A 27,115-nucleotide genomic window follows, 5' to 3' on the forward strand; every position below is an offset into this window, starting at 1 on the left:
GAAAATGTTTCACTTGTTCTTTAATTTTTGTAGCAACCCTAATTCTAGAATTGTTAATTTTCTTTCCCTCTCTATCAAAGTTCACCTTCACTATAAACATTGTATCATTTCTCATTTTTCTAATTTGTTCTTGAAAAAAATTGAAAAAGAAAAAATTCAATGCATACATGGGTACAGGCACAGAAAAAAAATTCCTGGCAATAATATCCCATATTCATTTAATTTTTTAAATATCCCATATTTAGAAGAATTAATGAAACCAGAGAAATGTTTAAAGCTGATTCCAGCTAAGTTCTATTGATGTCTATCACTCATTAAAATTTTGGAAAATTAATTCCAATTATTAAATGAATAATGAAATAAAAATAAATTATAGCAATATTAAAGGCAAAAGACTGTAAGGAAAAGAATAATATTCTTCTAAATGACCTTAAGGAAAACAGAACTATAGCTGTTTATTTCAAAATGAATTATGTTATCACATAATGAGGGTGCATGTGGTGTTTCCAACCCTTTGTCTACCACATAAACACAAAACTCAAAATGAATTTATTAAAATATTTGACATGATTTTTGATTCATAATTATACAACAGGGCTTTGCACAACCCAATTCAACTCAGAACAATAAGGTCTTTTAAACAAACATAATTTTTTTAAAAAGGTTTAAAAATAGGCATAAAAGAAAATACTTCAAGAAGGACAGACAAGGTAGTGTGCATGGAGAGAGACAGACAGCCAGCCAGAGAGTACCACTTAGTCTGAAAAGAACTCAAGACAACTGAATGTGGATACTGATTCAAATATATTACAATTGATATTTAAGTGATGCAAATTGGACATCAAAATATTTATTGGATATTTAATGACATTAATAAATTAATGAATAATAAAGTATCCCTTATCTTCTTTTGACTGACGCTAAAATTATATCTGCTCATTACACACCAACACCAGAGGGGAAGTCAAGACTGGATATTCATTTACAGAATTTTCTTGTGTTGATGATTGTTAAAACTATATATGTACATGTTAGAAATAGATCCCAAAACAAAATATTTCATAAAACCAAACAACACATAGAGGAAAGGAAATTTGATTTTTGACAAAAATGATATTGATATTTTTACATGTATTTATTTATTTTAAGGGATAAAAGCCTGACATTTAAATGCACATTTTTCCATGCTAGTTCTGTTGTGTTTTTCCCCTTACATATATTCATTACTTTGTATTTGAAGACTTATAAAGCACAAATATTAGATACACTAATCAATTGTACAAATAATCCATCTTTTTTTTTTAACTGGGTGTTCTCCACTTGACAGGAAGAGCCACATTTTGCAACAGAAGAGTAGTTGGTCATTTAACATCTTTGAAATAATTGTCTCCTTTACAAAGTAGACATAGAAGTGGTGTGTTTTTATTGCACAATTTTCCTTTGATTCACAAATAAGTGTATTTCAAAATTTTAGTTATTTTGCTCTTGGTGGAAAAATGATGTTAACTTTTCTGCCACAAAGACCAATATTATGATAGGACATAAAATCTAATGAGCTAGATTAAATCATTTACCATATGGATCTCACAGAAATCATAAGAAATATAAATGAATTTGTAAGCATTAAGGAATAAGAATGAAATCCACCTTGACAGCAGTTTGATATTAAACATTTCAGCCTAAGGCACTGAAATATAGATATCAATTGCTTCAGAAAAGTAGTAACAATACCAAGATATAAGCATATATAAGATATATACACACACACACACACACACACAAATATAGGAAAATATAATATATAAGCACACAAAAAGTATAGAAGATGCCAGTGTTTTCCAACATATTTTTTAAAAAATGAAAAACAACTTCTTGAAATACATAATTTAATAAAACTAACACAAGAATAATATAAATATAAGAACTTGAATTCTTTATCATAGACTTCACAACAAGAAGATTCCTGTCATATATTGTATCAATTCTTAATCTTTTTAGGGTCTGAGGTTATAATCTTTTTTATGCAAAAGAAAAGATCATACACTCATGTATTTATTTACTTTATGTAATATTAGTGTAGAACTTGCTATGAATCATTTCCTATTTTAAATGCTTTATAAGTAATAACTTACTTGTGAAAGATGTGTAATATAATAAGAAAATGAAGAGAAAAAAGGAAAAAATTCATGAATGCTTATTTGCTAATATAGGCAAAATATTTACTCAACAAACAGTTTCAATTGAACAATGCAGAATTCCTTGCTATTTCTTAACCTTAATTAGGAAAGATGATCTTTTTAATTTGAGAAGTTGTCAATATTTTGAATACTCACTCTTTTTTACTTTTTTTCTTACCAAATCTAAAATCAAGGGTACAAAAATACAGACTTTAAGTATTTGTTCTGTGTGGTATCTTTAACAACAGTCAATTTGTTTTTTAATTTGTCACTAAACAAAATAAGAGAGATTGATTTGATATTTGATCAGGTAACCTTCCTGGAATTTCCCATTGGAAGCTGTAAACTGTGGAGCATGAGCTATTTAGGCAGAAAGGAAAGTATCTGCATAAAACATCAGTGAGTATCTTTGGTTGATCTTGCTCAGTTAAATCTTTTTTTCTTTTCTCATAGTGCCCTATTCTACTAGGAAAGTGATCCGTATTCTCTAGTTCTTGTGACAGATACTAACTAGTTTTCTGAACAGTACATTTGTCCTCATGTGCTGCAGCCAGCAATTAAGAAACAGAAGGACAGAATCTGTCACAGGAAATTGCAAACAGACTTCTTCTAGCAGATAATTAGTGGTAAAACATCACTAGACCAAAGACTTTCCAAATTTCTGTACCATATTAAATTAGAATGCTTTTTAAAGGTCAAGGTTCATCCCAAAATTTTCCCAATTACATTTCTGATACACCTTCCCCAATACTGCTTAATGAAGTAGGAATAATGCTTTGATGATCTTCATTAAAGCACTAAATTAAAAGAAGTGATAAAACTTTTGAAGTTTTGAACATGTATTTCATCTTATCTACAATTATTCATTGCTAGACCTATGATACTGAGCAGCATCTTTCTATCTATATAAATATTTCTGTTCATTAAGAGGAGGTTGCCTTTCAATCTGACATAAAAATTTCCTGATTACTTAGGTATTTCATAATTTCTGCATATGGAATTATATGAAAGCATTTCCAATTATTGACTTTTAATTTTATTCCATTGTTTATTTTATCCTTTAAAAATTTTGAGATTCTGTTTTATGACATTGCATATATTGTACCTTGGGTGAAGTTCTAAATGGTCTCGGGAAAAATTTGTATTTTGATGCTTGCATAATGGAGACGCCCACACTCCTCTGAGGTGGGGCCTGGTTAGAAGAGGAAGTCACTCAGGGTATGACTTGGAAGGGTGTATTCTAGTCCTTTTCTCCCTCTTCTCCTCCCTTCCCCTTTTCACTCCTCTCTCTCTCCTTCTCCCCTCCCCTCTCCCTCTCCCTCTCTCTTTCTCTCTCTCTTCTTTTTAGTTATCATAGCATGAGCAGCTCTCCTCTGTTAGATACTTTTACTATGCAGTTTCAGCCTTGGAGCCAACAACCGTGAACTGAAGCTCTAGTTTCTCTGGTGTGAATAAACTATAATAGTGCATAAGATCCTAATGGTATAATGGACAATGTGAAAAAGGAAGAGAAGGGCTAAAGGGGTAGAGAAAGTGGGAAGGGAAGGGAAAAGTAATAAGGGAAAAGAAGAAATAGGAGAGAGTGAAAAAAATGGAAATGAAGTGTTTGTAAAGGGGGTGGGCAGGAGGGGTGAAGGGAGGGCAGGGATAGGGGGAAAAATGAGAACCAAGACCTGTCGTGTAGAGGTGCAAGATCCCAATAACGAATGTAACTGTACTGTATCCCTAAAATGTACCAATAAACTCAATGAGGATAAAAAAGGAAGAAACTGTGAGCCAAAACAAGCCTATCCTTTGTAGAATTTCGCGAGTTAGGTATTTCAAGTGTTCCTGGAAATGAGAAAGTGACTACTACAGTAACACTTATATTTACAAAAAATTAATTTGACTATATTAATTTTAATGTTACAAATAGTAGCAACATTTATGTGTATAACATCATTTTTATTTAAACCTATAAAATTGATTACATATGTTTTTATTTAAATAATTATTTTAAAATTATTTTCAACTTAAAAAAAGGCTTTTCATCTTTCTTGGCTCTTGTTTCTTTTGTGTGTTTTTCTGGTCAACATTTCAGTGTAATATCAGTTACTTAGGGGTTAGAGGTGTTCCATTTGTTTCCCAAGAAATGTAATATTTTATTTTTTTAAAATTTTGGACATAAGTATACTTTGATTTTTATTAAAACGTATGTTATTAAAATTAATTAATTAACTAATCATTTTTAGAGAGCAAATAATAGATATTTTATTTAGAGGAAATTTTCACTCACAAAATTATAAGGTGAGTACAGATGAATATTCAGAGTCTTTTGCTTCTTTCTAATTTTTAACCTGATATATGTGTTCATTCATTGTGAATCCCTGAAATTAAAGCCCTGAAGTATGATGATATTTTATTAAATTTATTAAACCACTGAAAAATGTATGGTGAAAAAAGTTTTATAGAAAAAATAATTCACTTGCAATGCAGTTTGAAATCTAGATAAACTTTACTCCTTTTCCTATCTTTAATTCTTTAATTTCTTTAAGAATGGGTGCTATCAAGAAATTAAATAATAACAAATGTTGGCAGGGTTGTGGGGAGAAAAGCACCCTTCTCCATTGTTGGTGGGAGTGCAGACTGGTGCAACCACTATGGAATTCAATATGGAGATACCTCAAAGAGCTGGGACTAGAGGTTCCATTGGACCCAGCCATCGTTTTGCTGGGTATCTTTCCAAAAGAATTAAAAGAATCATATCACAGAGATATATGCTCACCTATGTTCATAGTGGCACAGTTTGTAATAGCTAGAACTTGGAAACAGCCCATTTGCTCATCAGTTGGAAACTGGATAAAGAAGATGTGGTTTTTCTATAAAATGGTATACTGCTCAGCCATAAAGAATGAGAAATTAGATTCATTCAGAGGAAAATGGATACATATTGAAGATATACTCCTAAGTGCAATAAATAAGTCACACATGTGTAAATACCGAATAGTTTCTCTGGTATGAAAAACTATAATAGTACATAGGATCCTAATGAGATAATTGGCAATGTGAAACAGAAAGAAAGGGGCTAAAGGTGTAGGGAAAGTGGGAAGGGTAGGGGAAAGTTAATAAGGGAAAAGAAAAAAATAAAAGAAAATGAAAAAACGCAAATGAAATGTTTGCAATGGGAGAGTGGAGGAGGGGTGAAGGGAGGGCAGGGACAAGGGAAAAAATGAGAACCAAGACCTGTCATGTAAAGGTACAAGATCTCAATGATGAATGTGACTGTATTGTATACCTAAAATGTGCAAATAAACTCATGAGGGAAAAAAAAAATCTTTAAATGTTGAGATGGAAGAGAAAATGACAGGTAAAAAGTGAAGTGGCAAAATAGCAGAAAGATTCTCCACTGGGTCTCATATTCCAAGTTTTAACAATTTAATCATGTTAGATTCATCATACGGATATATTTAGGTCGAAGTAGGTTCTGAATGCAGAAGTTCTCTGGTCTGATTTTCAGAGTAGTGGGATATTGAAATCTACAATTATGATTTATTCTTAATTTGTGTTAGATTTTGCCTCAGGTATTTTAATACTACAGCATTTGTTGAATATGTGCTGAAAATTGTTATTTTTTTCTGAATTAACTGATCCTTTCTCCACAATACCTTACATAGCCACTACTTGCACAATATTCATCAGGACACTAAGGGAGTGACATTATAGTGACGTAGAATTTGGCTCTGTCCTTTGGAAGGGAGAGAGTGGCTCTGGTTTCATGATATTGTAATGATCTCAAAGGGGTCCGGGGAAATGAAAGGAGTCGGACAATGTTTACTATCCAACACTTCTTAGCACGTTGCCATGTTTTTCCTCAGAAAAGTCTAAACTTACAGAAATGTGAAAATATATAAATTTAAAATGTCCACTTTTTAAAAAGATAATGAAATGTGCATAATGCCAATCTATTAAAATAGATGTGGGATAAATCTAGTAATTACTTCATTTATTGTTAGATGAAATTACCTCTTTAAATATTTTTTTATTTCTAGATAAACTACAACCATCAAGAACCTTATTTTGACATTTCTGTTGAGAGAAACAAAATTATTTGTGAGGTAACTTTATAACTTTTCACATAACACTAAAATCTGGGGAATATTTATAAAGTATCTTTGGTTATTTATAAAATCGATATATATATATATATGTTGAAAAGATAGAGAATCTTTGATTATTTATAAATTCTATATGTATCTCTCTCTCTCTCTCTCTCTCTATATATATATATATATATATATATAGAAAAGATAGAGAAATAATTGCATTTTAAAAACTCAGAAAATTCATTTTAATGTAAGGAAAAATCCCAAATAAGATGTTTTTTTCTCAAATCTTAACTCTTGCTGTTTTGAAAGAAGAAAAACAAAACAAATTCTTGAGGTAATATAAATTTTGCTTCTGTGTACATCTTTACCTTATGAATGTATCCTAATCTTTTTTAACACCTCACAATATTGCAGCTATTCAAATAATTATAGTATGTGCACTTTAATATTTCTTCTTGAAAGAGTTTCAGAATAGTAGGCCACGTCCCATACCAGGTTACTTTACATAACAAGTATTTCTATATTTCCACATACCGCATTGATGTTTTTCCTCATAAAGACCAAGAATGCAATGCATATAAGACCAAGCTAAGATTATATTCAAACTTGGAAGCTATTTGGATTGATATATTTCAGAAGATTAAGGAAACTGTAAACACGGGCATGGCTTACTTTTGCATAAAATGTTATTTATAACATAGATCATGAATTATTTACCAGTGCTGGAGTCACTGAGAATAGGAGTAAACGGAATTGATGATAACCTTCAGTTCACTGTGCTACAGAAAAAGGGATTCTCTCATTAGCTTTACGCTGGAGAATAAAAAGAGCCTTTGCTTCATGAAAAAGTCTCGGCGGCTCCCTCCTTCCACAAATGTGAGGCAACAGTGGAGACATTTTGCCATTATTATTGCACTTTCAGGGAGTTATTCATGGACTGGTGTGTAAAGAGAGCAAAAATAAGCTTTAGGAAGCTATTTCTGACAGTATTACAATGAAATATTTTTAGTATATGTGTGAATAATTTTGAGAGAATTTTTTGTAATCTATGAAAGTGTTATTTAGAATTTTAGGTGATCCCTCAAAACAAATCCTTACTGGATTATTACTAGTTATTCTAAAGGAAAAAGTTTATGGGAAATTAATAAATATCTCTGCTTTTCAATATCCAAGTATATCATTTCTCTCTCAATGACCTCTCTGAGATTTACATGAGATTTCATTAAAAAAATCATAAAAATAGCTCCATCTTTATGTCTGAGTAGTACTTTATTTTAGAAAAAAGTTACACTTTTTTTTTTTTTTTTTTTTGTACCGAGGATTGACAGGCCACTGAACCACTGAGCTAAATCCCCAGCCCAACACTTTCTTTATACAGTCTCTAATTGATGGGCAACTCAGCCGTTTCCAAGGTTTAGCTATTACAAATTGTGCTGCTATGAACATGGGTGCACATACATCACTCTGATATGATTCTTTTAATTCTTTTCAGAAGATACCCAGCAGAGGGATGGCTGGGTCAAATGGGAACTCTAGTCCCACACTGTTTTCCACAGTGGTTACCCCAGTCTGCACTCCCAGCAACAATGGAGCAGGATTCCTTTTTCCCCACAGCCCCACCAACATTTATAAATAGGATCAAAATGCAAAGCAGATAATGAGAAATAGGAAGAAAAGGTGAAAGGGGAAGTGGGAGCGGTAGGGGAAAGGAAATAAGGCACTAGAATTAACATGAGAAAATGAAAAAAAAAAGGAAACAAAGTCTTTGTAAATAGAGAGGGGTGGAGGGGCTGAAAGGAGGGGGGCGGGCAGGGAAAAAATAACAATCAAGATATATTATGTAAAGGTACAAATCTGCAATGATGACTGTCATTATACTGTATACCTAAAATGCACCAATAAAATTAATTAAAGAATAGCTCCACGTGCATAAGACGTGCACAATAAAAGTTAGAAAAGTACACAATAAAAGTCTAATTCCTCTCTGAGTTAGTCACACATTACAATATCTAGATTCTAAGAATGTAATATTTTCTTGGAATACATTGTCAGGTTCCCTGAAAATTCAGCAATTAAGTAAGAACGTAATGCACATGCTCACACATAAAGCACACATGATTAGGTACACACACACAAAATATTAAGTCAGTTATTGCTTTACAAAAACGGTTCTACACAGATAAATGTGACTTTTATATTAGACATTGAATTATAGCTACAAAAATAATCTGAGGAGTACTGGGGAAGACAAAGTAGACAAAAAGAGTCATAGAAAAAGTGAAGAATTATGATATTGTCTGAAATATGCTAACTCTCTTCTCTCATCAAGTGGTTATTTTGGTCAGATAGATACTTTAGCAGAGGTTTTGAGAAGTATCTTTCCTGTTTGCGATCATCATGTGAAATGATGACTTCAAAGAGGATTTGCTTTTTTTTTTCTCATTTACTTTAGATTTAGTGTTTCTAGATATGTTTCTATGTATGCTGGCTATTTCAGTATAGTCTATGCATTCATGCAACTCATTTAAATTCCTACATTTTTATTGAATAAAAATACTTTATGAAATACTATGTACTATAATATCCACAAGGATCAGAATAAAGATACTATTTTAATTTACATTCAAATTAAAAAGTAAATATTTACTTTTATTGGTATCTTTTCAAAGGACATTTAAATAACCATTTTTAATTCTTTCAGAAAAATACACATACCATATGTAATAATAATAATATGAGTTTGTAAGTCACATTTTAATTCAGAAATCGGTATTTTCAAACAGAAATTACATTTAATCAGCATATTTTAAAATGCACATAGTTTAATTATTTAATCATATGCAACACAATTGCTCAATTATATTTTAAATTATTTATCAGTAAAACGTTCACACCTGTACATTAATATATGTTTCCAAATTATCATTATTCTTACAGGAAATATATCTCAAGTAGTATAAACTGAAGCATGTAGTTTTCAAATGAAAATGGTAAATAAAAATGCCCACAGCAAATTGTCAATTGAGATATTTCTTATTTCCTTCATTACATGTATTTCTATTTATATGCTTATCTGCAATAGTGGAATATACATTTTCTAAAAAAAATTTTGGTTTCTATTTGTGGTGACATTAATGTATTTTCCTCTTTCTCATAAACTGACAAAAATGCAAGTTTTTGTTTACTCATAGCTTCAGAGTACCAATAAAAACTATTGTTTATTATTACCACGTGTGTAAGAAAAAATTTTGTTTTTTACACTTTTTCTTTTCTTACTATTTTTTATAAGTCTTCTGGAGCATGACTCAATGTTCCATCCCAGTGGAGATCAATAATCTTATGGGAGATGTTTTCTGAAGAGAAGATACTAGCTTTCAAAAAAAGTGGATCAAAAATTATATTTAGTTTCAAACTTTTCAATACTTATAAACAAAAACTGATTTTTCTGGCAGCTCACAGAAATGAGGAAAGCTTTGTGTAACTTCCTTAGTGATTTTGCAGAAGCAAGAAACATAAACCTATTTAGCGAGTTTCCTACACTAAATTTCTACTATTTAAAAGTCAGTGAAAGATTTTGCAGTTAGCAAAAGAGATTTGAAGTTCAAAAATTCCTGTGGTGTAAACTAAGTTAAAACATCTTTTGTTTTCCTCAAAAATCTACTCTTCACAACAAATGCATAATGCTTTTCCCACTTTTTTTATTTTCATGACCTTTTGTTTCCTTTTAGTGCATCTACATGCGTATGTGAGGTGTGAATATAACTGACCTACAAAAATGTATATTTAAAACAGACATTTCAATTTTAAAAGACAAATGTACACCTATGCAACCACCATTAAAAATAACAACATAAAGATAATCATCACTTTAAACATGTCTTTCCTTCTGCTATTTATTTACATAGGCGATTTCCATGTCTTTGTGATTATATATAATGTTGCAGTGAATTTGAGAGTGAACTATTCTTTGCAAATCCTAATGTCTTTTTTTTTGTTGTTGTTCTTTGAGGCAGGGTCTCACTGTGTACTTGAGACTGACCTGGATGCAACTCACTATGTAGTCCAAGCTGTTCTCGAACTCACAGCTATCCTCCTGCCTCAGCCTCCCGAGGGCTGGGATTACAGGCGTGCACCACCACACCCGGCCCCTAATGTCAATTATTTTGCAGCTAAAGCTAAAAACTATGATTGCTGGATCATACGTAGTTGTGTTTAATTTTATATGTACTTCCATGTTGTTTTTTCAGATGAGTGTACTAATTTGCATTCTTGCAGCTGTGTACAAGTTATTTTTTCTACATCCTTGCAAAAATTTCTTGTTTTATTCATAATACTTATCCAAAGAATTATAGTTTTATCTATTCTTGTGGCTATGATTTGCATCCACCTATTGATTAATGCTGATCATCATTTTATATAGCTTCTGGCCACTTTTGTGTTTTCAGACAAATGGCAATTAGATACTTTGACCTTTTAGTTCATCTATTTTCATTTTTTTTTTTTTGGAAGTTTTATTTGTATTCCTGTTTAGTTTTGTGGTAGTTTCTGTTGTTTAGATTTTTGTCTATATTATTTTGTTAGTTTTTTCTATTAATTTGTATGAATACCTAATAGATAGTGAATAATGTCTTTATCAGATATATGATTCCTAATGTTTTCTAGCATTATTCCAGTTGTCTTTTACTTTTTTATTCTTTCCTTTAATGTGCAGTTATTCTTAATTTGATGTAGTACCATTGTATATTTTTGTTTTTACTGCTTGTTTGATTTTATAGCCAAGAAACCATCAATAAAGCCAACATCAAGAAAAATTTCATTGTGTATTTTTCCAGAAATTTATGAAATTGGGCCTTATATTCAAGTTTTTATGCATTTTCAATTGATTTTTGGAATACGTAATGTAGAGGTCTCATTTATTTTCTTCCTTTTGACCTTTTGGTTTCCTATCTTCTCAACGTCATTAATGAGGAGACTGCAATTTCTTTATGCTGTGCCCTTGTGCCACTTGTAAAATATCAGTTTACTATAAATGCTGGGCTTAATTCCGATCTCTCTATTCTACTCCAATTATTAACATTATTTTTTATTCTTTTGCCATACTATATTGATTTTGTCTTTGTCTTAAAGTCATGGAGTGTCATGCATTCTGTGTTATAATTTTCCTAAAATTCTTTGGAAAAACTAGCAATTTTTTCATTACATTTATTGGTACATGTTAGGTACACAGTACAGTTACATTCATCATCGTGATTTCGTACCTTTACATGACAGGTCTTGGTTCTCATTTTTCCCCATATCCCTGCCTTCCCTTCATCCCCTTCACCCTTCCCTATTTTCAAAGACTGTTTCCATTTTTCCTTTTCTCATGTTTTCTTTTCTTTTCCCTTCTTTCCTTTCCCCTATTCTTCCCACTTCTCCATACTCCTTTAGCCCATTTCTTCCTATTTCACATTTTCATTTATACATTTTTATCCTTATTTGCACTTGTAGATTTCCACACCAGAGAAACTATCCAGTTTTTACACATGTGTCCTATTTATTTCACTTAAGAGTATGGCCTCAGTGTGCATGCATTTAGCTATAAATGGCTCTGGTTTCACACATTAAAGAGCTATTTGAAAATAATTTTTATTTCTATAAAAAAGACAATATGATTGTGAGAATTAATTATATTTAATAATTATCTAAGATTTATGGCCATTTTGATAATGTTAATTCTTCTAATCCATAAGCATGGAATGTCTTTCCATTTATTTGGTTCTTTTAAATGTTTTCAAATGAATACTTTGCAGTTTAAGTAACAATCATTTTAGCTTTTTGAAATTTTTGTATTCACAAATTTTGTCATAATTGTGTTTTTATAAAAGCATGAGATTATATATTTACTATCATTAGTTTTTGTGTAAAAGATGTGTCCTGTCATAATAAAATTGTTTTTATATAAAAAATCAAACCACATATATCCTATTTGACATTAACTAGAGAAATTCCATGGTCAATATCTGCTAGTTGTAAAAATCTAGAATTTGTACTTGATATGCTATTTTATTTTTAATTTTTATTGAGTAAATATTCTTATAATTATATCAAAATGACAAATTATTTCCTTTGGAGTGTATTATTTTAAGGATTTATTGCATTTTCATTAGGTACTCACAAAAAATGCTTGTGAAGGAAAGAGCTCTTCAAATGATACTTTTCTTTTATTCTGTGAAGGATATAGCATTATAATTGTACTTGACATTTCAAAATCATCAGTTAATTTCGACATAATTTTAATAATAAGACCAATTCTAAATCATCAGGTAATTTTAAGTTGCTTTACTTTTCAAATGCAAGAGTAAGTGGCTGCTTCAATAGTAAATAATTTATATCTAAATGATATGATCATGAGGGATTTCCAGAGAAAGCTCATATTCCATGGAATGGTTACAATGTGAGAGATCGGACACCTTGCATTTATTCTAATATTTTACACAAATATTTATGGGGTTCCTAAGTATTCAGCTCTTTGTTAATCTCTTGGTGTTCATTGCAGATTAATATTGTTTCCAGAACTCAAATTACCATTTTTATAGAAGTACAACATTCCTTGAATTAACTACAGTATGTACTACTTTGTGTTTATTAATGCTCATTACCTCCGTGTAAATAGAAATATTTTAGAAATTCGCTGAATACACACAAAAAAATTTGTGCTGTGTGTGTGGAAGATGATACTATAGACTGAATGCAGCCTCGCATTTCTTGGCTACATCCTCAGCCCTTTCTTTCCACAACTCTCCCTACCTAGGATCTCCTTGCCTCACTTCAACCTATAACCAGAATCTGGGATTACCCGAAGGCACCAGGATGCTCAGCCTCAGTCATTAGTCAAGTTTGTATCCCCCTGGATTCTCCTAATAACAGTAACCACTGCAGAACAGACTGTGCCGGTGCTATAAAATATAACATGTGATACCCGGAGGTTGACATAACATTATAGGTGTTTTGTCCACGTTTAATGTTGTTTTATTCTCTATACCTTCTATTGTATAAATTGCAAGTGCATCAACATTCTGTTTTATTAAGTTTACCCTTGAAGTGTGGTTGACTTTTATGCCTTGTTAGTAATAGTTTTGTGCATTGCGTCATTACAAATCTCAAATTCACTTTCTTACTGTGTCAAATATGAATGCTCAGAATTAATCCTAATTAATTTTCCTTATAAGTCCCGGATGTACAGCCCACCTATATCTACTAAAACAGGACAAGGCAAATTTCTTAATTTGTATGTGTGTGTGTGTGTGTGTGTGTGTGTGTGTGTGTTTGTGTGTGTCCTGGGAGTGGAAATATAGTTTCTAATTCAAAAAAATCAATGATTTGGGAAGCAAACAAGACATACAACAAGCTTCGGTAGTTTTTCTCTCATATTGAAGATTACCGGTAGTGTTTTTCACATTAGGTTCTGATTAATAGCTACATGTACAGTTTCAGGGGGATTGTCAGTATCTTTAGAAATAATAAAAAATATTGAGAAAAAAGGCATGCAGGATAACCATATACACTTTAAATGGACAACTTTGAGGAAAAGGAGCTTGCTGTATATTATAAACATTTCTTGTAAAAATTATTTCCTTGAGTTGTTTAAAAATGAAACAAATACACAGGCTTGTACTATAGAAAGACACAAATCACTCAAGAGGCCATGATACACACCTCTGTAGCTACTTATACATTTCCTGAATTACATTTTATCTTTATAGACTAGCAATTTCTGTTTTTCAAAGTATCTCATATAGAGGTTGATTATTTTCCAGTAGAATGAATGTTTAAGAAAAATATGTGTTGTTATTTTATAGATTACATATTAATAATGACAATAAGTACTTAAATAATTGTTAAATTTTAAAATAGCTTCAGAGGAAAGACCAAACTAAGGTCTGAAAAGCGTAGCCACCAAAATGATTTCCCCTTATGAAATAACCCTTGCTAAGACACTTAAAGAGCTGTGTTATTATTTAAATTATTTAATTTAATAAAATTTATTTAACACATTTCTGATATTTAAAGTATCAAATGTGGATAATAACACATGAAGACTGCGTTCACTTATGATAGTCCCTACTGAAATATATAATCTATACCTATAATAGTTTATTGTCCTCTTACGTTAACCACAATTTTACATCAGCAAATATATACATATTTTGAAAAATGATGACATATAGAATTAAAATAGATAATTCTGTCACTCTTTGCATATACTTATTGGTATGCTGTATGTTATAATATAAATTACAGTAGAGGGCTGGGGATTTGGCACAGAGGTGCCATTGTCTGCCCTCAAGCACAAGGTCCCAAGTTCAATCCCCAATACCAAAATAAATAAATAAATAAATAAATAAATTACAGTAGAAAATACACATGCTATGACCATGGCAGAACATGACTGTAATCCTAGCACTGTGGTAGTCTGAGGCAAGAGAATTATAAGTTTCAGCCCAGCCTGTGGAACTGAGCCACTTAGGAACAGCCTGTATCTAAATAAATAAATACATAGGCCAGGGACATAGCCCAGAGTGAGTCCTTAAGTTCCTGACCAATTAGATCATATTTTTCAGTAATATTTTCTTACAGGAGAATAACATGTAAATTACACTACCTCAAATAAAAGAGTAGCCTTCCGTATTTGAAAATTTTAAAGAAGTTTTCAGATTCTTCTTCCTTTCTAAAATTAATTCGTTATATTTACTATTATATATTTTTATTTGTGCATCCAAAATTTTGATAAAAGAAACCATTTGAATATTTGGATGTATACTTATTCAGTAATAAAATCAAATCTCAAAAGCTGAAATAATTTTTCTATAAAAATTTAGTGTGATTCTATTCTAAAGTTTTGTCTTCTAATTTCCGCATTTTAAAAGATGAAATTGGCAGTAATGAAAGAATTTGCTTTATATACAAACATTTGTCAGAAATATATATTTGGAAATAGCATGCTTGATCCTTGATAATTCTAAACATTTTTATATAAAAATTCCTTATGACTTTGAAATATGTTGAGAACATGAAAATTATTTTTAAAGATTCTCTAAAAGGAGTTGGTTACAAAACAAATATCAACATAAACTAGCAATTAATTATGTAGGCATTAGAGCTCTTAAACTAACAGCATACATGAACTGAAATTAATCTTAAAGTACAAAATTATGTGATTTTTTTGCTTCAAAATTATTAAGAATCTCTAAATCAGTTTATTTTTATTTTAGTCACCTGAATAAGTAGAAGGAACCTGGCTCTCATACCTTAATTCCTAATTCTTGTAAATTTCATCAGTAAAAACTTAAGTACATAAAAGCATATTCTTATAACTGATATTATTTTCTCCATCTTCATTTAGTATATATCATTCAGGGAAGTCTAAATATTTAGTGAGCCATATCTGCATTACTTAGTTCTGTACTTTAAGTATGGCAGGTTTGCTTTGACACTGGTAATCAAAGTATTAATTTACCCAAGAAGATATCAATAATTCAAACATAATAAATTTTATTACTATGGTAAAACACAAACATGAATTTGGACTCAACACGCTATTCTATCTAGTATTTATTGTATAATTCATGCATAATTAAATATGCAAAATAAATTCTCTTGTCAATGATTCTAGAGTGTTATGAAAAGCAATGCATGAAGAAAGAAGCATGGAGTATTTTTATAAATATACATGAAATGCAGAATCAATAAAATTAAAAATATTTATCACTGTGTCATTTATTACATATTAATGCCAATTAAATGAATTACTCATTTTCTTTATTCATATTTTATGCACTAATTTAAGATACAATCATTTTCAGCAGTAATAATTTTTATGCATCACAACACTACCTAATTTGTGGGTCCCGATATAAAACTTAATATGCAAATAAATTGGTTCCAAATTCATTGATAATTTTATGAATGTGACAGAGTATTTAAGTAAGACTAGAACTTATGTAAACCTAGAACACAATCAGCTCTAGCCCTGCAAATATACTAACATCAGATTTGTACAACCTTTCTTGGAAATTGAGAAATGAGGAAATATATTTTATTTATTATATGAAGCTAGTTTTACCTTGACACCAAAGTCACAGAGTAAAAAATTAATATAGACCAATATTCATAATAAATAAAGACACCTAATCCTTATGAAAAACCATAGCAATTGGAGATTAGTAATAGATCATTTAATGTTAAAACATCATTCAATTTAAACATTCATATTACGACTGAGGAAGACTAGTCACATGATCACATTAATTAATTAAAAAATTGACAAAATCGCATGCTTGCTGATGAAAGACAAATGTACTAATAGATATTACCCCCAAAAAAGTTAAAATCACTTTAAAAAGAAAGAAAATTCCTTAGTTTGAGTTATGCAAGGAATGAACACAGATATCAAAATGCTTTCTGAATATAATGCTGGAAGTTTCAGCTAAAGCAACAAAAGGATGCATGGTGCTTCTAGTTCAGAAAGCAAAATTTATTTTTCATCTCTATGAAAATTATCCTTATTTACAAGTGACAGGATTGTCTATATAATAAACTCTAATGTATTAACAGACATGTTATCTCTAACTACCATAAATATGACTCAATTAAGCAATGTCAGGAACATAAAAAATGGAAATTGTAGTTGTGATGTTAAGGAAGTAATTGTTAAGTGACGCACAGAGAGGTGCAGAATGGAAGTTAAAAAAAAAAGTTTATTTCATCGACAAAGTTTGTTCTCATCTAAAAGCAGTTCTACAACTGACCAAGCATTGGGTTACAACTCCTTCTTTTATAGGATTTTACAGCCTTGATGTCATCAAGGTGGTTACGATTCATTCTCACAGTACACATTTCTGATGTACAAATCATGGTCACGAGACAGTTAAATTTCAATCTTATGTAGCACTTCTTTGTGGTTAGGGCAGTTTACCTTGAAGATACACGTAGCTATCTAACCTAGTCCATAGGAAGGGAGGGTGGGTGTTCCCAGTCAGGAAAACAAAGTTCACAATGGTTCTTTTCATCTTGACAATTTCACAAATATGTAGTTTACAGAACTTTGGAGCTCAGGGTCTTGATGTGCTCTGTTATCTCAGGATGAGTACAGATGCCTCATTCAGTGGTTAAGGCCTCCAGTGTCTGTTAGTTCTGAAGTAAACAAAGCAAATTGCTGTTAGAGACAGCAGAGGCCATTCTATATTGTGACACTTTTTAGGTTTTTACTTTTTATAAAAGTTTTCTCTATCAGTGTATAATAATGAACATGTGAACAATGAATTTAAAATGTAATATTATTTTTAATTATTCCAAAAATTGTCACACAGATATAATCTAACAAATGTACAGAGGACTTCTAGCCTTAAAATAAGAAAGCACTTATGAAAGAAAACAAGTATGGATGAATAAATAAAGGCACAAAGTGTTCATTTATTAGAAAATACAAAATATTATTGATGTGATTTTTTTCCAATTGCAATATAAATTTAACATAATGCCTATCAAAATCAAGGAGAGATTCTTTATAGATACTGACAATATTATTTTATTATAATATAGACTAAATGATAAAAAAATAAAAAAATAATAGCAACTTTGAAAAACAATAATAAAGTGAATGGAACCATTCTACTTGAGTTTATTCATTATATACATAGAATTATCAAGATTATATATTTTTATAAGGCTTTGATCCATGAAATGGTGAAGAGAATAGGTAACTCATAAATAAATACAGATAATAAGTCCTAGAGCTTACACAAAAACTAATCTAAAATTTACCATGGACTTCAATGTAAAGTTTGGCATTGTAAGATGTTTACTTGAAAAACAGAGAGTCTATTACCAAATTAAGGACTGTAGAATGAGTCAATAAAACAGAACCCATGAAATAAAATATGTGACTGATTTCATCAAAAGTTTAAAAAATTTGAAAAATAAAACATTGATGCAAATAAACCAAGTAAGAGGTTGAAATGACAAGGTATAGGCAAGAAGGAAATATTTGCAAGTCTTATATCTAAAAAAATATTGATAATCCCTGTAAAGAACTTTACACACCATTAAAATTTCATACATATCTCAAAAATGTTTGAAGATATATTTCAATCAAGATAATACAGACAGGAGCAAAGCCCTTGAACATAAAACTAATATTGGACATTAGGAAAATACAACTTAAAAGCATAGAGAATTGCCCCGAACATCTATGAAAAGTCTGAATAAGAGATCCAATACCAGATGGAGTCAAGAATGCAAAACACTGTATCAGAATGCAAGTGAAAATGCCAATGGTTAGCCAAAAATCTACAGTGCATCTCATTTATGAAACAGACACCACACTCATGACTCTCACAAAACAGTGAGCACTGAAGTGTACACAAATTTTTATGCCCACATGTTTATAGCAGACCTATTTTTAATGTCTAAGCAATGTACCCTCTGAATGTCCTTCAATACATGAACCAAGCTGACTTTGGCACATTATTACAATGGAATAGTGTTCAGCAACAAAAGAGGAATATGCTATTGATATACAGATGAGCATGGACAAATCTCCTGAGAATGACGCTGAGTGATTTTTAAAAGAAGAAAAATAATTTAAATGATACTTACTGTATGCTTGGATTTATATAACTGCTTTAAAAAGACAAAATTTGTGGAGTAGAATACTGATTATTGTATTCCGGCATTATAGTGGAAATTTGGGCTTGCAGTGATTAGAGTTGGCAATAATTGAGCAAGATAGGGGGTTTGTGAGATGATAAAAACATTATGTCTTGATTGGATCAATACCATCACTGTGGTTATGATATTTTACTGTTAAGGTGCATGATTTTATCATTGAACAAAATAATAGTAGACAAAATGATTTCTCTGACATTTTCTTTACTGCCTGTGATTCCAGAATTATCATTATTTACTGCTAATTATAAAAGCAAACAAGTTATTTCACCTATGATAATGGAAGTAAAAAATGAAATTAGTAAGCAATAATTTCTTGTAGTATAAATTTATAATAGGTAAATAAAGTTTGAAATTATCAGAAGAAATGCTCAATATTATATAATCTGTTAACGTAATTCAATTTATGAGAGTAAATTAAAATTCTGAAGAATATTTCAATATATTCCAAAAGATAAAATTTCATTTTTTCTAATTCATCACACACACACACACACACACACATACACACACAAAAAAAACACACACATACTTATAAATATTTCTGAAAGGAAAATTTAACTTCTAGGATTTTATAAATAGACTACTCCAAAATTAAGAAAGTTGGAAATCTACAGCAAGCATTGTGTAGAAAAGAGAAAAGTAAAAGTTAAGCAGTGCCATCATGCTGCCACAATTTTTGTTTGTTTTTTGACATAGGGGTCTCATTATGTGGTTGAGACTCACCTGGAACTCACGGTGTAGCCCAGGCTGGTCTCAAACTCACAGCGATCCACCTGCCTCAGCTTCCCTAGTGCTGGAATTACAGGTAAGTGCCACGACACCCAGCTCCTTGCTGCCACTTTTTCATAATGCCATCAAAGACTGACTTAACCTATAATAATGTAAAATAAAATTGGCAACATAGATTTTTTTTTTAAAAAATAAACATATCTGGTATTATCAGAGATAATATTTTGAAGGAATGAATAAATTATAGAAATTGCTTAGGTTTATCACCTATTTTTCCATGCAGTGCAACTGTATGATCTATACTAGCAATGATCAACTAACATACTAATAATGATGAGACATTAACATTATAAGTAGTAAAACTGCTTATAAGCTTGAAGTGATTATTGTAGTAAATAATACACAGACATCCTATAGAAAGAAATATTTATAACATGGATTGAAAATTGTAAATTAATGGCTAACAATTGCATATATTCTAGATGTGTTAAATATAAAATGACAAGGTTTACATTGACATGAGTCAATAATTCAGGACAATGTAAATAATATTCCACCATAGTACAAACTCATTTATCTTATCCTAAAATCTGTCATCTCTCAAGTCTTCTTGAAAGCTTCTATCTATGAACAGACCATGGTGAAAAAGTTTGCATTGCATTGTAGGAGGAGACAAATTAGGTTGCACATAAATAAACTAATTTGTGCAAGAAGCAAATACCTACATTGCCTTATACCATTTATGTCAGTTAACCCAAGGTAAGAGAAAGAGAACTAATGAAGAATGTGAACATTTGTTGCCGAACTCTTATTGAAGTTAAAAATCCTGCTCTCAATGAATGCTGACCCTGAGAATCCTTAGGTTTTGCTACAAAGCTTAACTTTTATAATAAGAATATATAACCTACAATAAAAAATAAATTAGAGCAACATAATGAAATTCCAACACTATATTTCACAGAACTAGAAAAGAGAATCCAAAAAATTCATTTGGAATCAGAAGAGACCTAGAATAGCAAAAGTCATCCTAGGCAGAAGATATAACAATACCCAATTTGAAACTATACTACAGAGCCACTGTGATAAAAACGGCATGTTACAGACAAAGAAACAGATCTGAGGATCAGTGGAACAGATTGGAAGCTACAGAAACAACTGCAGATGTACTCAGTTACCTCATCTTCGACAAAGGGGACAACCATCTTCACTGGGGGCAAGGTAGTCTCTTTAATAAATGGTGTTGGGAAATCTGGATTTCAAATCTGGATTTCAACCTGCCAAAGTTTAAAACTAGACCCTTATCTTTCACCATGCACTAAACTAAAATCCAAGTGGATTAAGATATAATATTAAAAAAGAAGCACTAAATTTCCTGGAAGATAAGTTCGGCAAAACTCTTGAAGACATTGGCATAGAAAAATACTTTATGAACAAATCCAAAGTAGCATGGAAACTAGCAGAAAGAATCAAGAGCTGGGATCTCATTTTATTAGAAAGCTTCGGCAGGCCAGGGATTTAGCTCAGCTGTGCGGTGGCCTGCTTTGTGAGCACAATGACCTGAGTTTAATCCCCGGTACCAAAAAAAACCACAAAAAACAAAAACAAATAAACAAACAAACAAACAAAAACCTTCTGCACTGCAAAAGAAACTATCAACAGAACTAAAAGACAACTTACAATGTGGGAAAAAATTTTACCAGCTGCTCCTCAGACAAAGGGCTCTTATTTAGAATATATAAAGAACTCAAATAATCAGCACCCCAATATAAAAAAAATGGCTATCTGAAATGGACAGACATTTCTCAGACAAAGAAGTAAAAGCAGCAAGTAAATATATGAAAAATTGTTCCACATCACTGGTCATTCGAGAGATGCAGATGAAAATAACACTGAGATTCCACCTCACCCCACAAAGAATGGATGCTATCAAGATATCAAACAATAACAAATGTTGGTGGGCTTGTGGGGAGAAAGGAACCCTTGACCGTTGTTGGTGGGAGTGCAGACTGGTGCAACCACTATGGAAATCAATATGGAGATACCTCAAAAAGCTGGGACTAGAGGTTCCATTTGACCCAGCCATCCTTCTGCTGGGTATCTTTCCAAAAGAACTAAAAGAATCATATCACAGTGATGTATGTGCACCCATGTTTATAGCTGCACAGTTTGTAATAAGTAAAACATGGAAACAGCCCATTTGCCCATCAGTTGGAGACTGGATAAGGAAGATGCAGTTTGTTTTTTTTTTTTTTTTTTATAAAATGGAGTACTACTCAGACAAAAAGAATAACATATTAGATTCATTCATACGAAAATGGATACATAATGAGGATATACTCCTAAGTGAAATAAATGTCACACATGTGTAAATACTGAATAGTTTCTCTGGTGTGAAAAACTATAATAGTACTAAGATTCTAATGAGATAATTGACCATGTGAAATAGAAAGAAAAGGGCTAAAGGTGTAGGGGAAAGTGGGGAGGGTAGGGGAAACAATAAGGGAAAAGAAAAAATATGAGAAAATGAAAAAATGGAAATAAAGTGTTAGTAAATGGGGAGGGGAGGAGTGGGTGAAGGGAGGGCAGGGACAAGGGTTAAAAATGAGAACGAAGACCTGTCATGTAAAGGTACAAGATCCCAATAATTAATGTAACTGTACTGTATCCCTAAAATGTACCAATAAACTCAATAAAAAAAGAAATGAGATGCACCTTTTAATTTTTACATTGTATAATCTTTATTATATATCAGTAAATTGTCTGGCATATTAAAAAAAGCAGATACAGAAACAGAATATATAAAAAAAACAAGAAAATGGGTAGCAATAGTTAGTTTATGCATACAGTAATGTTCAATCTGTACAAAAATATATGTATATATATATATATATTTCATGCGTATGTTTAGATATATTTTTAAAGTTGATATTTAAAATAGAAAACTATCTTTTGATTAGTGTGTGGAGAAAAGACTGAAATACTCAGAAGGCAATTAAAGTAGTGAAAACTTCACAGAGAGGAGAATGAAATGACAATGTATAAAACTGTCTCTATTTCCAAATATTGTCTAAGATAAACAAATAAAAATACATCTTATTTTCAAATAAGTTTAACACGAAAGGAGACAAAAACAAAATCTTTAAATGTTCCTTGTATCTTGTATATTTGCTTTATGTGATACATTTTGCCTTTGTTAGCAAGATCACCCTATGTGTATTCATAAAGATCTATAGGAAACATAACAAGTTGATTAAATGGAATAAATTCCACTTTATGTGTCTAAAACTATCTAAATAGCTCACATTTGTTTTAATGATTCTATATAAACAATGTATTCATATATCATTATAATTTAAAACAAAGTTGAAACATGATACAAGATAATCAAAAGATACCATAATTTACTTAAGAGATTGTAAATACTATTTCTCATAAATAGTCTTTTACCAAATGATCTTACTTAACAAACAAAAACATATAAAGCCTTCAAAGGTTTTGTTTTGCTTTCTGTTTTGGTGCTGGGGATTGACATAGGGCGTTATTTATACTTGCTCACCAAGTGCTCTACCACTGAGCTAGACTCTAGCCCTCTTTTTTATAATTTTTGATGTTTTAAATTTATTATAAGCATACATTATTAAAATTAATAATATTAATAAAATAAAACAATGAAAATTTTTAAAAGTACAATGTTGTCATGCTTAGCAATTATAACTTACAATGGAATCCACAAAGGCTTGTGTGGTAATTAATTCAAAAGTTTTAGCTGTTTTGACACTTAAGATATATTTTGCAAATGTTTCAGAGATCATACTTTCTTAACTTGATCGGATATGAAAATCAATAAGCCAGTATAACTGGATCGCTTGTTAATGAACATTATGTTTTGCTAAATGTAGATACTTTAAAGCCTGTCTTAGTAGAATGAAAAGAGAGAGTGAGCTGCACACATTTTATTTTTGTTTTTACTGTTGTTGTTAAGAACGATTTCTACCTTTTCTGCTGTGGTTTGGATGTGGTTTGTCCTCACGCAGGCTCTGGTGCTGTGAGGTTAGGGCCCAATCTTGCAGTGTGGAAAGCTGGTGGATGTCTAATCTATGGTGTCCAGGGGGAGGTAATTGATGCCTGTCTTGTAACTTGAGCTAGCTCCTGCAAGAATAGACTGGCTTTGCTCCAAAAAAAGAGCCTGGACTGCCTCTGGCCTTTTGCTTTCTAGAGTCTTGTGATGCTGTCTGTCATGTAATGCATATCAAGGCCCTCACTGGATTTCAGCACTGTGCTGTTCGGATTTCCCATACACCACAATTGTGAGCCAAATGATCTTTATTTTTGTAAATCACTCAGTCCCTTGTGATTTGTTATGGCAACACAAAAATGGACTAAGTCTGTTTTTTTTCCACATTATGCTTATTAATCATCTGTGATATAATTCATGTCTGACTCCAGGCTTGCCAGGATGTAATGCCCTTTCTAAAAATCTCTGAGTATTTTTTCTACCACAACAGTGATGTATTCTGGGAAGGATTTAAAATTTTATGAAAATTTAATTATATTTTTAAAGTTTAATTATATTTTTAGGAAAGTAGCTAAAGTAAAGGAAATATAATAGAGCAAAGAGGTAACGGCTATCAGGTAAAATATGAATACTCAGAGGCCTACAGTTTCTAATGTTGCATATTGAGTAAAACTTCCGTGTTCTGTCAGTTAGCCTGGGATTTCCTATTCTTTGTGTATGAATTCTTGAGAAATATAGAATTTTAAAATGCATTAGTCAGAATGAACAACTATGACAGGATGGGAATTTCCTCTAAATTTTTGATAATTTCATGATAACCTTAAGATTTCTTCAGCTTGTCTGAAGACTCTTAAAAGTCATGTAATATTAGGGTAACCAGTGGACATGGCTCCCTTTTTGCCATGGTAAGGTTATCAGGAAATTCAGTGCAAGTATTTGAGACATGGAAAATTTTCCTGGTAGTTCTTATGTTATAGGAGGATATTCAGCCTAAGAAAGCTGCATTCTACCTTCCATCTAGCACTGATATCATAGTGTTAATTAATCAATTAATACGTATGCTCATCCTGAAAATTCTTTGTGATGATTAACATATTCCTATTATTTGAAGTTTATTCGTGTATGTTTAATTGTCAAAGAGCCTTTATTTAAATGGGTTTAGCTGCTTAGGAGAATTCAAGACAGAAGGAATAAAAATTAAAAGTCATATGAAGGTAAAAAAAGCTTTAAATATTTTTAAACAAACGTTAGAATTTCCTATCATATAACAATGTGACAAATACTAAAAGTGCTTTGATTTCCTTTCATATAAAAGGGGAAAAATCCTTAAAGCTACAAGAGGATAAAATTAATTCCATGGAAATTCAAAAGGACCAATGTTTTAGTGCCACCTAACTTCATATATCATAAGAGAAAATAGATAGGGTAATGAAAGTTAACTTATATATACCTAATAAATCTGGAAATGTCAAAAATGAAGTAGCTTTCTCAGATAATAAAAGCTAGCTTTTTCTACTAATTTGCCAGGAAAAAGAAGAATTGAAGCTACAGGAAAAACCATGCTTTAGAATATCTCCTGCTTCTCTAAAAAAAATCAGATGATGTTTCCTGAATCCAATATTCTGTGAGATGTTACACTTTTATTAGCTAATTGGATTCAAAGGAATTATCTTTGGCCTGATGTAACTGATGTTAGAAATCTCTGTCATTTCAATTATGACTCATAGCCTTGATAGTTTTCCTGACTTGATTAGATATCATATTTACCTGGAAAAGTAATAAAATTTATGTTCTCTATCTAATTTTAAATATTTAAACACTAATATATTGTTTCTATTTAGGATATTTATAGAAAATTCTACTTTAAAAAGACAAATATTTTTTATCACTGATAGTGATATCATTATTATATGGTCATTTTGAGGAGGTATAGTTTGGCTTTTCTTAAACATCATATTCTTCCTTTACTAGCTTCTGTTTTAATGATTAGGAATTAAAGCAGAATACAAAATATTTTATTAAAAATGATGGATAGCAAAGTGATTTTATTTCTGCTATAATCTGTCCTGATAAGGTTAAAGTTTTTGCAGGCTCTGTTTCCTGTATCCATCAATCACTTAAAAAATAGATGAAAATGTAAAGCCATTTCTCAAATATTTTCTCCAACTATAGTATACCTTCACTCTGTTTGTCTTAGTAACAAATATAAATATAACTTTCACGTCTAATTAAATACAAATTGATGTCAGAATTGGCTCCTTATTTCATGATTTTGAGTCAGAATTTAGTGACAAATTTATGTAATGAAAATTTGAGAATACACATATTAATCAATGAAATAAATCCATGTCATAGACACAGCATGTGCAGAAGTTTTTTATGTGAGCTTGAAAATATTTTTGGTCCTCAGAATATCTACAAATATAATTTATGTTGCAGACTCTGGAATATGGAAAGTGGGCTTAAGCATGAGTTAAAAATTTCATAATACTATGGAATTACAAATAGAAAATTAATCAAATTTTGTATTCATCTTCAAAAATGCAGAGTTACATTTTCTCAGCTCTATCCCCCCATGATTTTTCTGGCTTAGTTTTAAATACCTAAAGCAGTGAGGTTTCCTCTGCATAATCTGAAGGATTCTATTCTGTAGCCTAATTTTATCCACTGTTAAGAATTATTTAGGAATCATCACAACATTTTAATTTCTTGTTTCAGCAAAGTGTTTCTCACAGATGACTTGATTTTAAAGTAAAGTGCTTTGGTAATCTGATAATTTAAAATTCATGTTGCATTTCACGTAATATTTGCAGTTATTTTCATTCTGAATATTGTATACTTGTTTCTATGACTCATCTTCCAATGCTATGATTTTACAGTTTTTAAATAGAATTACTGTCAAGTGTCTCATGAGAACTAAAAACGGAAGGTGCAGACATAAATGGCAACCAGGCAAGAAAAATTAATTAAAAAGAAAATCTCACGTATTTAGATCTTTTTCAAAGACGGTGTTTGTATGATTTCTGGGAAATGACTACTAGTTGTAACTGTAACAGATTTAACAATAAACATCAAGTGCTTTTATGAAGTCATCGGCATATTACAGAGATCAAATGTTTGTTTGCATGTGCTCTATGGAGGGCGAATACATGCAAAGACATAGAATACATATATTTTGTCAAAAATGAAAAACTTGTATAAATAGTTTAATACTAACTTTATTGAGATATCATGAGATTAATACAAATTACTTTTGGCCTCTGTAATTATAAGAGGTGCTCAAAGTGGTGGACATTACCATGTAGATATTTATTAGCAGGGTGAACTGCTGTCACTTTGGCCATTGAAATTACTGCGCAAGAATTTTCAATTTCTTCTTTAAGGGCCATCAGTGTAAT

This window comes from Fukomys damarensis, unplaced genomic scaffold (genome assembly GCF_012274545.1).
Source record: "Fukomys damarensis isolate Sample0158 unplaced genomic scaffold, DMR_v1.0_HiC HiC_scaffold_1, whole genome shotgun sequence".
NCBI classification, from domain to species: Eukaryota; Metazoa; Chordata; class Mammalia; order Rodentia; family Bathyergidae; genus Fukomys; species Fukomys damarensis.